Source organism: Sparus aurata, chromosome 4 (assembly GCF_900880675.1).
Source record: "Sparus aurata chromosome 4, fSpaAur1.1, whole genome shotgun sequence".
Lineage (NCBI taxonomy): Eukaryota > Metazoa > Chordata > Actinopteri > Spariformes > Sparidae > Sparus > Sparus aurata.
In genome coordinates this window covers 16,218,314-16,233,934 of record NC_044190.1, presented here as the reverse complement: position 1 = coordinate 16,233,934, position 15,621 = coordinate 16,218,314, and the positions used below count along the sequence as shown (strand labels likewise).

At 41.3% G+C, this 15,621-nt stretch overlaps 1 long non-coding RNA gene and 2 other non-coding genes across 6 annotated transcripts; all 3 read right to left on the bottom strand.

Annotated features, from left to right (window-relative positions):
• Positions 1 to 228: 228 nt before the first annotated feature.
• On the bottom strand, positions 229 to 15,527 carry LOC115580715 (uncharacterized). 4 transcript variants are annotated; one of them, XR_003983906.1, is made up of 7 exons: positions 15,170 to 15,511; positions 14,975 to 15,047; positions 14,113 to 14,186; positions 12,462 to 12,583; positions 11,563 to 11,709; positions 10,845 to 10,928; positions 229 to 1,314 (listed from the first exon to the last, which is right to left on the bottom strand). It is a non-coding gene; the product is annotated as an uncharacterized LOC115580715 (long non-coding RNA). The 4 variants fall into 4 exon arrangements; XR_003983905.1 differs by lacking the exon at positions 229 to 1,314 and adding an exon at positions 9,381 to 10,098 and having other exon boundaries at positions 15,401 to 15,527; XR_003983904.1 differs by lacking the exon at positions 229 to 1,314 and adding an exon at positions 9,381 to 10,098 and having other exon boundaries at positions 15,170 to 15,510.
• LOC115580911 (small nucleolar RNA SNORD67) lies at positions 12,693 to 12,805 on the bottom strand. The gene has a single exon (XR_003983958.1). It is a non-coding gene; the product is annotated as a small nucleolar RNA SNORD67 (small nucleolar RNA).
• LOC115580910 (small nucleolar RNA SNORD67) lies at positions 14,797 to 14,910 on the bottom strand. The gene has a single exon (XR_003983957.1). It is a non-coding gene; the product is annotated as a small nucleolar RNA SNORD67 (small nucleolar RNA).
• Positions 15,528 to 15,621: the final 94 nt, after the last annotated feature.

Below are 15,621 nucleotides of genomic sequence, written 5' to 3'. Positions count from 1 at the left end.
AAACTCTTTTTACTCGTTTTCACCAAAAAAAATGTAAATCACAGTTTGTCTCTATAAACATATTAAATGTTTTCACAAATGTTTAAAAAAGAAAAAAAAAAAAACATAAAACAATTTTTTTTGGGCCTTTTATGGCTTTATTGATAGTACAGCTGAAGATATGACAGGAAACAGGGAGAGAGAGAGGGGGAGTGACACGCAGCAAAGGGACCCGGGCCGGGAGTCAAACCCAGGTCTGCTGCAGAGCCTCGGCACATGGGATGCGCGCTCTACCAACTGAGCTAAACAGCGCCCAACAAAACAATTTTTATCAGAAGAAAAAATGTCTTCACTTGCCCCTCATGTAGGTTTCTTTCAATCTGCTGCACTCAGCTCTCTCCTCTAAAAAGTGATTTTGATCTCAATTAGATTATTCTTACTAACCCTTATTTCCTTGTTTCATTTTAAGGAAATGCAATGAATACAGTGTATACAGTATATGTCTTGTAGCCATAGCTATTTCCCCCTCTTGTTGTTCTTAATCACTGTTTTCAGTCATTGTACATAACTGTCATTGTTGCTTCAATGACAATCTGCCGTGATTGTTTGTCTGTTTGTTTTGTTCCTTGTCTCTGTGGTTGTCTAAGAGTGTTTAATTATGTGTTTTATCCCTTAAAAGGCTATAGGGGCAGGGACTGCAAAGTGTTCACAAATGTGCTTTTTAAGCCAGTTCTGCCTTAAGTATTGAAAGCTTTGCCTAGTAAATTAACATTATAAACAAAAATGAGGGAATATAGTTTGGAGGAATGGAGTTCAACGCTTCAGTAGAATTTAGACTTGGGCAAGAGCTCTGAGCCTGTTCTGGTGGCTCATGGTGGCCCAACTGCATACTAAGCCACTTCATTTATTTTTCTCCCTGTAATTTGTCACCCATCATGCATCCTAAAGGTGCCTTTTAGAGAGTACTTAGGTCTTTAAAATATGTTATTTCAGGTGAGGAGCAAAATAGCACAAATATATGTATATGGGCTGACTGACAGCAGCTGTTTTGAAAAACCCTAGTAATAGCCCATTAATGTCAGTCTCTGCATTGAAACGTAGCAGTCTGATGTGTCAAAGTGTAGTGTTATTGGCTTTCTTTAAAAGTATCAAATGTAACTCCATGATATTGGCAGATAAACTGTGCATTTTATATAAAAGTCACTTTTTTTTCTCCAGAAGTTCCTTTTCTTCCTCCGTCTCTTCTTTTCTCCTGTCATCTCCCTCTGGTCTGGTGGCACAGTGCAGCTGAGGCTGATAATAAGCTGTGGTCACACCATATGGTCTGCTCTCCATCTGGATTCAGACACCTCAGCAGAAGGGGAGGAAGAGAAGGAGGAGAGGATAGGGTGAGTAAAGAGGGGCAGAGGAAATTTGGGTCACGCTTGAAGCCATAACGATGGTATAATGTAGCAGCACAATCTCTGCCGCAGCGCCGAATAAATCATAGATGCAACACCCTTCACAGATAATAACTAATGGCTCCTCTCGACACCCAAAGCCAATGCACAATATAAATCTGCACCCAACAAGTTAGATAAATGAATCTGACATCTGACATTGAATACCCCCAGCCATACACGTTCACACACTCTCACCTCTCAAACTCAGGCCAATGACATTTCTCAACTACCTTCGAGGCACAGAAACAAAGATTGATCAAAGCAAAAGGTATCAAGCAGGAGATTATGGGACCAAGTTCCCCGAGTTTCCATTACCGGCCTCCTAATCCGTTTATAAGGATATGCTCTTAATGGGCATGGGCAGGGAGAGCTGTGTCTGTGTGTCTGTGTGTGTGTGTGAAGGAGAGGTCATCCATCATGGACGGACCTCTGAGGAGTCGAGGGGACAACAGGGAAGGTTAATGTCAGCACGGATCTGACTGAAGCTCACATCTATTCAGCATCCAAATCTCCGGTGACAACACTGAGCGATTTAGCTGCTTTCTTCTTCTGCTCTCCTTGACATCAGTGATACATGTGCCAGAGGATCACAGGTCAGCCACTCGACAAGCTGCATAACAATATCATCTGACTGAGTCGTGTGGCCTCACAGTCGGTTTTCCCCGTAACAATGAAAAATCACTTTGGGTGAAACGGTTCCACTGTGACTTCATCAGCTACTGAAATAACTTGAAGGTGAAAAGTATAATTATGTATAGTCTCTGCGCAAAGTAACCATTTGCGTTGTAGATCAATCGTACTTATCTGCTGTCGATTATTATTCCGATTCCAAGCTTTGCAAACAGGCACTGCTGGCCAGCTTCTGTGTGTGTGCTAGGAACACTCCGATTTCCCACTGCCCCTGAACTATCCTCTGCCCCTGGTCAGACATTTTATTGATATCTGTCCTGAGAGATCCGGTCGTAAAGTTGACAGTTTGGAGTCGGGCAGTTCACATTTAACTTTAGTGTTTGTTTACACTGAATCTTTTCTTTCCCTCGTCTCTCAACGGTGTATTTATGCGCCGTTTAAGTTAAGGCACACAAAAATTGTGATTAGGTGCTAGAAAAACATTGTGGTTTGTTCTTAAAAATACCTGTTTTGTTTACCAATGATGACGGATGGAGATGGTCTGACTTCATGTGAAAAATAGCTGGTTTTGGTAGGCACAACAACAGCTGGAAATATCCCCAGGTGTCGACTGCTGTGACTGTGACCGACTGTAATCCATACTGCCTGTTGTTGTGGCTTCTTCTTAGTATCTTGTGGAGGATGTAAGCAACCAAGGGTTCCCAGGTCTCCTGAGCTACCCACATTTGCCCCAGTGAACTAGCCTCCAGAGCTCATGCTCCAATTTCCCAGGTCATCCAAGCCGGCCACCACTCCTCTCATTTGCTAGAAATGCTCAGATGTGAGAATCTTAGGTCCTCTAAATTCTTCTCTCTCATCGTCCTGCCTGTTGAAAGCGGTGCTTTGGCTCTGCAAGTCATCTGACGTGCAGATATCTCCCTACACACACCCAAAAGAAACCCTCAAATTCTAGGTCAAGTGGGCACACTGCTGGAGCTCACTGGCAGACACACGCAGATACCAAAGAAAAAATTTAACAGATTAGAAATTCCTCTGAAATATTTTGGTAGCTGTATGTTTCCTACACGCAGCCTGTTGCATATTTAATCTGACAAGTTCCTGCTCTCTTTCTGATGGCTTGTGAAAAGAAGTTCATCTCTCCGTTCTGACTCGGATAAGTGGGTCTGGCTGTGAAAAAGTGAAGATGAAGGTTATGAGCTCTGCACGGAGAGAAAAATCATCTGTCCTCCGTACACTTTCTGGAGGTTTTCGGTGCACACGTTCACGTAGAAAAACGTGACACTATTTCAATAGCAAACATGTAGTCACCCCTCCTGCCTCCTCTATCACCTGTCTGCCTCCACTGGTGCACAGGATACAGAGAAGTCATGATGTATTCATGAGCTCCACATAAATATGAAAATCTTAGGGGGGAAAACATTCTTTGACAGATCTCGCCATAGAAATGCACCCAGCATGATATGATTTCAGAGCAGAGAGGTGTTGCAATATGTCTGAAAGCCCTCTCTGTTATATAAGAATATGCACTCATCGCTTTGATTTGCCCAAAGACATAAGCTTTATTCAAATAAATGGCGTGTCTTTGAACCGGAATTACTGCAGAACAAAGTCTCCTCAGCACCAGCCTATTTCAGTTGCATTTTCCGGGGGTGAAATAAACTAAAGCACGCTACTCATTTGTGTGCTCCCTTGTGGTGTTTTGAACACCTACACTGGCACGACGCTAAATAGAAATGCTCTGTATGCTGCTTTTATAAGTCAAACAGAACGTTAGCCGAAAGGCAAAAGCTGTTCCTAATTATTATAAACAGATTTCCCCCATTAACAGCTTTTCCACTTAACCTTACGATGACTCATATTCAGATAAACAGCAGTCAGAGAATCCTCCGGTCTTAACCTGTAAATATATCTCTCTACATAAGAAGCCCCTCTGCTTTTCAATGAGAGAGGAGAAGAAAACAACAAAACACCTTTTCGAATAAATTCATCACTGAATTTCTTTGTACTTGCTACCTTTTTGGTGCCAGTCATTGTTCCAGTGCAGATCTGAATGTGGCACGCAGGAATATTTTGTGAAACAGTGAGGAACCCTCAGGTGCACTAGAATTTCAGCCTGTTCATGTCTGTATTTTGTTAGAAGGTTACATTTAGGTATATAGAGAAACGTTGGTGGACAGGCACTCTTGAAGGAGGCTCCCAGGTATTTGCACATCCAAAGAGGTATCACAACTGATACAGAGTGAAACTATAGGGAGACGCTTTCAGCTGCAATGAAAAGCTTGAAATTGCAACTTATCTAAGGCCACCATTTTACACAAAGGCTTATGGCTTATGCAATAACATTCTGCTGTAAATTGAATTCTGAGCATATTGTTCTATCAAACTATCAAAGCACTCCGAGAGCACAGACCTCCGCCAAGACCAACAGTCCACAGAGCAGTATCCGTACGCCTGAAAATCCTGACGAGGAAGTATTTCTCTTTCTGCTCTGTCTGCTCTGTGCGTGACTGCATGAACACTCGCTTGCCTGCTAAGTCAACGCCTGCTTGTCAAGTGGGGACTGAATGGACAGAGACTGATATCTTCTCTCCTTGGATCGGACACTGTGAATTTCTGTTAGATCATTGTTCACGACGGACTTTGTTGCGAGGTAAATTGGCAAACTGGCAGCATTCTGTTATGGATTTAGTTTGCAGGCGTGTGAGTCATCTTTGCTGGTTTATGGCAAAAATGGTTGTTTTTCTCAGGTGACGGTCTGTGGTCTACTGTGTGAAGAGATCTACACAAACACAGTTTCTGCCTTAGAACACAACCAGGACCAAGTATGTTTCTTGTAGCTCTTCAATGAACAGGGTTTCATGATTGTACTATGATTCACTGACACCGAGCTGCCTTTCCCCGTTAACGTGTCGGTGAAATGTGCGGCCAGTATGTTTACATATTCATGTATGCTGCTCCCTGAGGGATTTCATCCCTGATAGGTCATTTTCAAGAGCCGAACAAATCAACATGACCTGGTTAGCAGAAAAAGCTATTTTGGCTAGTAATATGAAACCTTCCTTTGATCGCCAGCTCGCATCTGCACAGCAACCTGTACGAGTGTGTTCAGAGCGGCGTGAAAGGGTGCAGTACCCTCTGGACCTGCACACTCGCTCGACAGCTTCCTCAGGCTGCAGACATGTTTATCTTTTGAAGAGATTCCCCCATCTCATCGTCACTCTTGCTCTCAGGTGCTGGACACATTTTAACCCTAACCCTAACCCCCAAGCACTCAGGATGTTCCTCGACTCGTCGGTGACACCAGTTAAAAGCAAAACAAGAGCTGCCTCTGGTCACAAAGTCTAGTCGATCGTTCCTCTATGATCACTCTCTGCACTCCTGTCAATCACAGCCCTGAGTCACAGTTGTCTGTAGGGGAATTAGACGAGACAGCAGGAAAAAAAAAGCCCTATTTTAAATCCCTCGTGGGCATGTGTGAAAGCAACTACAAATGTTCTACTTGTTAAATGTCTGTCCACAGTGACATTAAATGCACATATTCAGAGGGATGAGTGACTCTGCCAACAGGCAATTTGAAAAATACAGTGTGAAAAAGCACAGGGGGTTCTTAGCTACTGAACTGTGAGATTCTTCTGCTTATTTCAAAGATTTCACTCAAGGAGTAAATGTATGAATGTCATGTGTTACGTTCAAATTCAATTCAACGTGACGGGCGTTTTTGATTTTTTTTTTAATTGCCTGTGGCAGAAATACTGTCATCAGCACTGGGGAAGAAAATGGGCGTTTTGGATTAAGGGCAGCAGACTTTGAGGGCGTCACGGCCCCGCGGCCCCACGGAGGAAGAGATTTAGGATAAGAACCATGCTTATCGAGCATCGCTTAAGACTGCTCCTGGCTAATGTTCAGCCACAGGAATAGGGAGGGGACAAATGGGATGGTAAAGCAAAGGGAAATCAGAATGTGCCCACAGTTTTGTCAGAGACCTGTCTCCACCACAACATCTTGGGTCAATCTGTTGCACTCGAAAGGTGGACCGCGTTCCTGGCCGAAGCAGCGCAGGACTACAGCGCGACGAGGAGAGGTGGACTCTGTGTTTACGTTGATGCGTGATGCTCACACTCAAAGTGGATGGACAGCGTTTCCCAGATGTCAAACTTTTAATTTAAAAGTTGCCGACCAATATTATTGGCCAATATATTTCCTGGAATTCTTGTAGCATGGAGTTTATGAACTTCCATTGTGTGATACGATCCTGTGTTTTATAATGAAGGATAAATGACCTTGTAAATTCAGCTATAGCAGTCCATATTGGCCAGAAATGTGTAATTATTTCAGATTTAATAGGTCTCTACAGGCTTATATTTAGTTTAAACTACCATTTACAATAAACCGGGATGAATACCTTAATCTATCTATCCAGGTATGAACTGAAAACCTTTTGTCAGAGGGACATATTGTCCTTTTTTTAAACACACTACATTTATCTTAAGTTTGAAGATTCTTTTCTTCATTCCGTCCATTCTTCAAAGTGTATTGTGAATACCTAGGAAAATGTTTGGAATTTTAATAGCTTTCTGTTTTTATATACTGAGCGATTTATCAATTAATGATTCAAAAAAGAACAGATTCATTGAAAAGGAAAATGATAACTAGTTTCAGCCATCAGTATTTTTTCCAACACTGTACTGCAATTCTTAATGATTTCCAGAAACAATAAATTATGCAACAGTGCATTTGTTTTGCAAAGATTTGAAAACAAAAACGAGGCAGAATTGAAGATAAGTTTGATGATCCCTGACAATCAAACACTGCAACGTGAATGAGAGCAGCTGTCTCAACTGCAGCGGAAGAAGAAGAAGAAAAAAAAGGAGAAAGAGCAGAAGGATGGAACACAGGCGGACGGCTATCCTCAGACTGCCAGAGCAGAACTGAAAGATAACACCTCAGTGAGCAGATCATACATCACATCATATCACAGCCCAAATTTCACTCAGACATCACAAGACTGAAAACATGGTTGAACAAAACATTTCGCAATGGCTGACATCACCTCCTCCTGCTGTCAGCGCACACGCTCTGTACAGCCTGCTGCTCTCCGGTTGCTCTAGCGCTGGTGTCAAACTGTAGTCTGGTACAATCTGACATAAAAAAGTGCCCAGAAGGAGGGCAGTGCGCCACTCTGTGACACAGCCTGACAGACAGTCCGGCTGATGTTGACGGGTTTGGGTGAGAAACGACGATTGGATTGACGTTGGCTGAAAATCGAGTGCTGAAAAAATGACTGTGGTGGTGCTCAGAGATCTCTAAAGTTAATGACAGCGCTCTGCCATAAACGAGACTATGCAACCTTTGAGCTGTCGCTCTGAAAAGAAATCCGATGTCAGTTCACAATTAACGAGACGAATAATTGATTTGTCTCTTGTTCTACATCAAATGAAGTCACGGAGTGCCCTTCACTGAGTGACTTTCACATTAATAAAAATGATCTTTGCAGAATGTGGTGGAGTTGCGCGTGAAAAATGTTTCATCAGTGTTGCTTGCAATTATTAAGATTAAAAATACTGACGAATAAAATATTTATAACGCCGAACTGGAGGCATTTGAATTGTTTTTTCCCCAACAGGTTTTAATCTTGTTTAATCATGTTTTTGGGGCAAAAGTAAGCACACAGATCAGAACAGGTGAGCTCTAACAAAGCGCTCAGACCTTTGAGGTCAAATGTCTCCAAGCTGTTACATATTGAAATATTCACACTCTGAAGTCCGAGCTTGATCTTCAGCACACTGTGTACTAAACTACCACTGAGAGTTCTGATTGAGAGGAGCCAATTAACAAGGTGCAAAGGAAAGACATGTGGGAAAAACCCTGAGCTAGCTCAGGATCACTCAAGTTATGATCAAACAGGCAGCACGATTGACGAGGACAATGTAGTCCACACCACCTCAACTGCTGTGCTCGTGTGTTTCAATGGCTGGCATGTCCCAAGTCCTCAAACTCAAAAGGTGTGTTAAATTTTAGCATAACTCAAATGATCTTAGTTCACTACGCTATTGAATAGCACAGAATATTTGTTGTATTTTATGTTTTATGTATGTTATTTTGCCATATTTCTTATATCGAGTACCACAAGATATTCATAGGGAAATGTTGGCATTTGATTTTTAGCACACAAGCTTTGGCCGCAGTATCTCTGAGAATATTTCAAATTCAGATTTTTTTATTCATTGATTTCTGTGTCAATATGCCTGCAAGCTGAAGTTTCTCATCACAGCTGTAGCTGTACCCAACAAGATTTTCCCCTGCAGGAGCCATCAGTGTTTTTTGTGGAGCCTTGAGGTGCTCGTGTGTTTCTGTAACAGGGTGAATCTGGTGAAATGTGCTTCACACCTGTGATTGAGAGAGCACCAGGCCACATGCATCCATCTCAAACTGCCAACAGTTTGGAACTGGAGAAAGTGCTGATGTTCAACTGCCACCTGGTGGTTACAGTCATACTGTACAACAGATGTGGGCAGTCGAACGCAGCAGCAGGTTATCATTTCAAACACTGCAGATGCTCATTTCATTGGTTTGGGAGGTAGCGGTTCCTCCACAATAACCACAGTGCTATGCCTCAAAAAAACAGCCTACTACTTTCATTAGTCTGTTCCCTTTAGGTCCTGGTCTGCTGATTGTTCACAACATTTGGTCCAAAATTGTTGGAACTGCTTTGAGCTTCTGTGCTGCAGAGCTCCAGAATAATCTAAATGAGGTTACCTTAGCACATACAAAGCTAAAACATGTTTGCCATTGCTCTTAAATTTGCCCAATACTTTTGTTTTTGCCAATTTTCTTTTTGTAAGCCTCTGATCCAAATATTTTACTGCAAGACACCATGATCACAGATCAAAAGCCCCATCACAAACATATTATGCAATTCCACAAAATCAAAATTTTAAGATGCGCTTCTTCCATAGCAAAAAAACAAATTTAAAACAAATGGCTGGAGTCTTAAAATGCATTTGGTGAAATAAAAAAATGACCAATGCACACGTTTATGTTTTTTTTTTTTTTTTAAATCATACCAATAGACATTAGGTACATTTGCAAAGTGTAGCTACATCAAGTTGTAGGCAACCAGCAAGACTTCATTTAAGTATTGCGTCATTTGTAAGATTATATTCGAGAGGTGGCCACATCAGTTGTTTCTGCCTGATGTAGCTACACGCAAGACATGGTTGGTTCAAGTATTCACTGTCACTTGATTTGGAGCATCGGAGGCCTGTAGGAAAGTGAGTTTGTTTTGCCAGTGTAATTCCCAGAACCAGCAGGGCAAGAAAAACTCAGTTGAAAAGTCTTAACATTTATTAAAGTAAGAACATGTAATCTTTTTTTGTAACATATTGTGCTTTAATCCATCTTTAATCGCTCAGTGTTTCGAAAACCACATTTTCACTATAGTCAAAACATTAATATAATCACAATAACCCAAAAATCTATCTTGGCTCCAACATTCGGCACAGCCATAGCTTTTTACAGCGTTTGGTTACTTTCATTATTAAATTACGTATAACACTACAATGACATACATGTATTAATGTCATACTGCCCAGGCCACAATATTGACATCATCAAACCCACCGCTAGCTGGAAAGAAATGGTACAACACAGAGAACATGCAGATATTTAAGATGAGCTGTGGCCTCTGATGATGCAAGGCAATAACAGAAACTGTAATCCCTGCAGAGAAATCCAGACACAGTCAAGCTATTACTCAGTAAAAGCCATTACTGTGATGTACATGATTGCTCCAATTCACAGGATTACTGAACAGTTTGATGCCATGTAAATATACATAATAGAGTTACAGTATATTTCATATAATGTGCATGGACGGTGTTTTTTGATGTGATGTCGATGAATCTAAAATTTATTTGAGGATAAAATGCAGCAAAACTGGAAATCTCCCTATGCTGCCCACTAGCAATAAAACCACAACACAGCTAGAGCTTCCCAGTGTAGACAATGGTCTTCCTGATGGACATGAGTGATCCGAAATCTTGTCAACCTGCGCGGCAAAAACACAGAAAAAGAGGTCTGTCTTTCTTCAGATTAACACACAGACAAGATTGAGTAGATATTGAGAAACCTGGCCTGACTAAGTGACCGGTGTTGACCTTTGAATATGAATGTGTTATTCTGTTATGGGGTCTGAGATAAACAGGTATTGAAAAATACTGATATCATACTTAATGAGCACACACACACACACACACACACACACACACACACACACACACACACACACACACACACACACACACACACACACACACACAACCGCCCAGAGATGCCAGGACTTTCCAAAACAGTGAAAACAGGAAACCTCATACACGCACAAGTAAACACTCACACAAGCTTTGGAATGATTATTGGAAGTTACATGATTATTGGGAAAGATACGGAACAATGAGGCAAAGATCATCATGACATTTTGATGGTGGTCCAGATCATCACTAGGCAAGTGTGTAAACAGCTGAGGTATAAATGCTTGGTCAGTCCAGGAATAAACAGAACCCACTTTTTGCAACCCCGTCTCTGTGTCGATTCTTCTCAGAGTTTTGGCTTCAATATATACACTTTGTATACATCCTCTACACCAGCAGAAATAGGGAAACAATAAAATCTCAATATTGCTCAGTTTAAACTCTCCCCCCCCCCCAAACATTTACACCTCAATAGCCGATTTGTATTTTTAGATGTGTGAAAAAGGGACACCAAATTTAACTGACTCAAATACAAATATGCCCTCACCTGTTTAAAGAAGCTGCACGCTGGTGTTGTAGCTTAACAGAGGAAAATTCAGGTCACAATGATGGGCAGAAGGAAGCAGTCAGCCTACAAGAGAGAATAAGTCACCACTGAGGCAGATGAAAGAAAAAGTCTCTCATGGCTATTTTGACATCACATGTAGTCTTTCCAGTGTCATTGCTTTTAAAAATCAGAGGAAACCTGCAGAACTCTCGGAACCTTTCAATTTGCACACTGGGACCACCTGTTCCAATTTTCTGGTAATCATGACTTTAAGCTGGACACACCAATATAAATTCTCTCAGTCTTCCTTTTCTTCATCTTTTCATGATGAGCAAATTCATCCTGCCCTGCAGATGCTTCCAAGAGATCAACAAGCCACTTTAGAGTGTATAACAGAGAGGAGCTCAAAATCATGTTTTATCTTACTCACCCTTTACAAATTCTAAACCCAATAACGCAATGTTCAGTTCCAACTACAACAAGTATAGTTAAAGACTATACTTACATCAAAAATGCCTATTTTCCCTATTATTTATCCATCCAGATTGATCAATCATCTTTTTTTGCTGCTTTGAGCAATACAAGCCAAATGCCATCTAGTGTTGTCCTCTTAAAGAAAAAAAAGACTTCTCTAATTTGGGGTGAAATTTCCCTTTGAAATGAACATTTAAATGAAGTTTCAGGACGTTATAAAATACTTTAGTGCAAGCATGCATACCAAAACCGCCTTTTCCAGCATTGGGTAAGGTCAACTGAGGTTGTACTGCAGCAGCTCGTGGATCAAAGACAGGCCATGCATGCAGCAGGTGGAGGTCCAGACTCAACTTCTGCTGCTGCCGCTATAGTTTTCTGGCCATGTGGCTGCCTGCAGGGACAGAGAGGAGAGAGAAGACAGAAAGAGGACAAGAGAAATTTAAAAGCAGAAACAATTATTTAGTTAAGGAAGTAATCAGGACAAACAGAAAACTGCCATCCTGGGCAGTTTGTTTTACTAAAAAAAAAACAAAAAAAAAAAAAAACACAGCAAGAATCCAACTTTATAGTAGGCCACTGATCACAACTGGCCTAAATTTTAACTGGGTCATTAGTGACCAACAAAGCAACTGCCTGCTTATGGTAGCTGATGGATGAATAGAAATGAAACAAGTTATTATTACTAAAGAGGAAACTAATGTGCTTGGCAGAGGCGATGAAGCATTTCTACCATCAAGCACATAAAAAAAATGATTGTTCTGAGTGAAAGCCATTTGGTGCTGAATGTCTCAGTCACATAACACAGCCAACAAATGCTACAATCTGTTGGCTCAAAGCATTAGCATGTTCCAGACCAGGGCACCAACTCTGACAAACTACTTTATAGCCATCAAGGAGCTAATAAATTACTACTTAATTTATAAGACAAAACAAAAACTGGTGCACAACTGTGAAATATTAAAGCTGCATAACTTCACAAGCACCAGAAATTAGTGGGGAAGTCTTCAAAATGTAGGCAGTGATAAGAGTTTACAGCCTCCAGCTGTGACTTTTTAATTAAGATAATCCGCTAAAGATGACACATTGGGAAGGGGGGGGGAAAAACAAAACACAAGTTGACTGAATTGGGTTGTGTGTCCTCACCAGTTCTCAGCTAGGTGTTCTTCCACCCATTATGAAGGGGAAATGTTCACTGGCAGGATACAGTCCGTTCATTGTATTCTCAATAACTGGAACATTCTGCCTAACCACATCCTTGAAGTCTCCTATCCTCAGATTGGGAAAGAAAGAGCAGCACAAAAAAGCATAATTATAAGTCAGGAAATGACGGAAGAACATTTAGGCAGCAAGCCATCGTTTCGCTGAGAGGCGTGCGGTAACTCAGATGGCCCCTGTGCACAATGGGTGTCACCACAGGTTGTCGGGACAGGTCCGCTGTGCGACTGCAATCAGCAGGCTGACTAATAGTGCAACTCATCACTGTCACACCCCGGTGGCTCTCTAAAATTCGCTATAAAAAAGGTTTACTGGGACTTTGTTTTGGATAATGAAGGCATTTAATCTGTGTATTCATGTCAGCAAATTGCAGTTTGTTTTCACTACAATTTTAGAACTGAAAACCCTGCAAACTACAGCAATGAACTAAAAGCAACTGCTCTTTTGTGAAGAAACAAACACCACAAAGTCATTATTGATCTTTGCCACTGACTGTTGTATATGTGGAGCTGGATGGATTTTGTTTCAGATGGTGATATGTTAGTATTCATTTTTTGGCTTGGTACATAACAGATAAATAAAGCATAAAACGCACGCCATTGCAACTCCTCGAGAAATCATAGACACCCAAAGCAAACAGATGTTTGTATGGCAGGTCTCTGAACTTCACAAGTGAGTACAGCAGCTGATTTAACAGATCACCACAATTAAAAATGATACAGGAGTAGGCTCATACTGAATGCTCGCAAAGACTTCCACCAAGCACAAATCAACAAAGTGGAAATGAAAAATAGAGTTGTTACATTCATAAAATGTGAAAAGTAGGCAACATTCATTGTTCACCGTGTGTGCTGTTGTGATGTCATGTAGATTTATGACAGTGAAGTCGGGCACTGTGGATCTCTTTTACCCCTTTTCGGCCAACGCGAACCGGTTAGCCTTTCAATGTGCACAAGAGCCACCGTAGTCAGTGGTGCTGCTTCGATAAGTGAACATAGTTAAACTCTTGTTTATTCTCCCATGGATATGACAGAACACACTACACTACACTACCTCTGGTTTTGAAAAATGGCAGTCAGTGGTTTTAGTTGCGGCTGTGTCACGATAACCTCACTCCAACCTAATGAACAAAGCCTTTTTTTGTTTGGAACCAGTGCTCTGGAACCAGTTTCCCTGGCCAGGAGCCAGTTCTTTACACTTCGACAGCCTAAGAACTGACTCTTGGCCAGGACAACTGGTCCAGGAGTTGGCACTGGTTCTGAACCAGCCCCTGAACTGCTTTGATCAAAAAAAGGGGAAATTCCAACTTGGATGACTGTTTCATTGCCATTTTCTGTCTTGGAGGTATTTTTTTTAGTGTGGCGATACACGTGCGCTTTGGCAAATAAAATGGATTGAGGTACACTGTGATTTTTTTAATTACTTGTTTGTAGTGGATGTTAAATGGAAAGCATAAGCAATTCATGGACACTCATCAAAAGAGCTGTGGCTGACTCATTACAAAGTATGAAATACATTTTCTAAAAGGAGAGAAAACAACTCCCACGTAGGTTCTAAATAGGCACATCTAGAAACAGACCTTGAAGGATGCAGCTGACCTCCAGGACAGGAGCTTGAGAATCAACAACTCATCCAACTTACAGAAGCCAGGGTCTATAGAGTGAAAAGACAAAGTAGCAAATATTAATAAAAAATTTGCCAGTTTTTGAAAATTCTAAATTACTGTTTCCAATGGAATCATGTTGTGATATGATTTCACATAGATCTGTTTAACAAGTGAAACAAAGAAAAATAGAAATTTACCACAAGATTAGTTTTCTGATCTGAAATGCTATGCTTGTATTCTTATGGGAAGGGGACAAAAATATGAATACAGCATTGTATCGTATTGTTTGCGGTACAATTATACACTGGTGCCAAATAATATAAAATATAGAATATATTTTTATGAAAACGCGCAGACTCCCCTTCCAATTACCCCAGACTTACTACGTTGTAACTCCTAGTTGTTCAAACTCTGAATTTAATTTACACAGACTCAATTTAGTGAGCCATATTTTGTTCTTTTCACTCCAGACCCATTCTGCTTTCAGGGAGTGAGGCCCTTAAGTAAGCTTGTGTGTACAAAAGAGGCAGGTGCTAAGATTGATAACTGTTGAAAACATTACATTGTCGGAAAACTAAAGCACTTGAATCTCAAATTTGAACGCATCTCATGCTATGGCCTGCACATACAGCCCATGTTCGTACAAAAGGGTTATGGGGTGAGTCAGATGGCCCCTGTGCACACTGTATGTCCTCAGGTTGGATCGGATTGGAGTGTCGATGCCACTGCAACAGACACCCCAACTGATTAGTGCAACTCATCACTCTCACACCCAATAACCCTCCTATTTCACGGCTATACCAACTGTTCGGTTGAGTCGGAGGCACTAACGTACCTGTGGGGTGGGTTTACATCCTTGATCGACGAGTAGCTTCATCCGGATTTATTGTCAAGTAATGCAACAACGCCTGCGTACAACGATAAAACATACACAACGAGCAGGTTAGCCTTAGCTAACAGCACACAACATGGTCAGTCTCAGTTACCCAACTCATCGTAAATTACTCAAGCTTAATCTTAAGAAACTGACCCGTATGACATTGGAAGAAAGTAGGATGGTTGGCCTCCCGTAATATACATCGTTTTTCTTGAACGTTTAAAATAAATGGTATAAAGCATAAGGCCAACATTAGCTAGCTAGTTAGCTCAGCTAACTGTTGGCTGCTTAGCTATGCTACTAACTACCGCTCGTTTCAGTTTCTCAGAAATATCACACTGTTAAGTTAACAGTGTTAACTAATAGCAGCTTTCACAAAGTTACCAGAAGCAGGGATGCGTAACATTTTAGTTGTGTTTCTTGTTTGTCGGAGCCACTGACCGCCCGACTCGTTAAGATGTCCTCTGATTTTAAACATGCTCTGGAAAGCCGATCGCTGATTGGCTCGGACCACGGCACGATGGTTGAAGGTTATTGGACACATGGAACTGTTTCCTGTTGGAACGACCAATGACAAGCTGTATGTCTGTCACATGCACGATCTC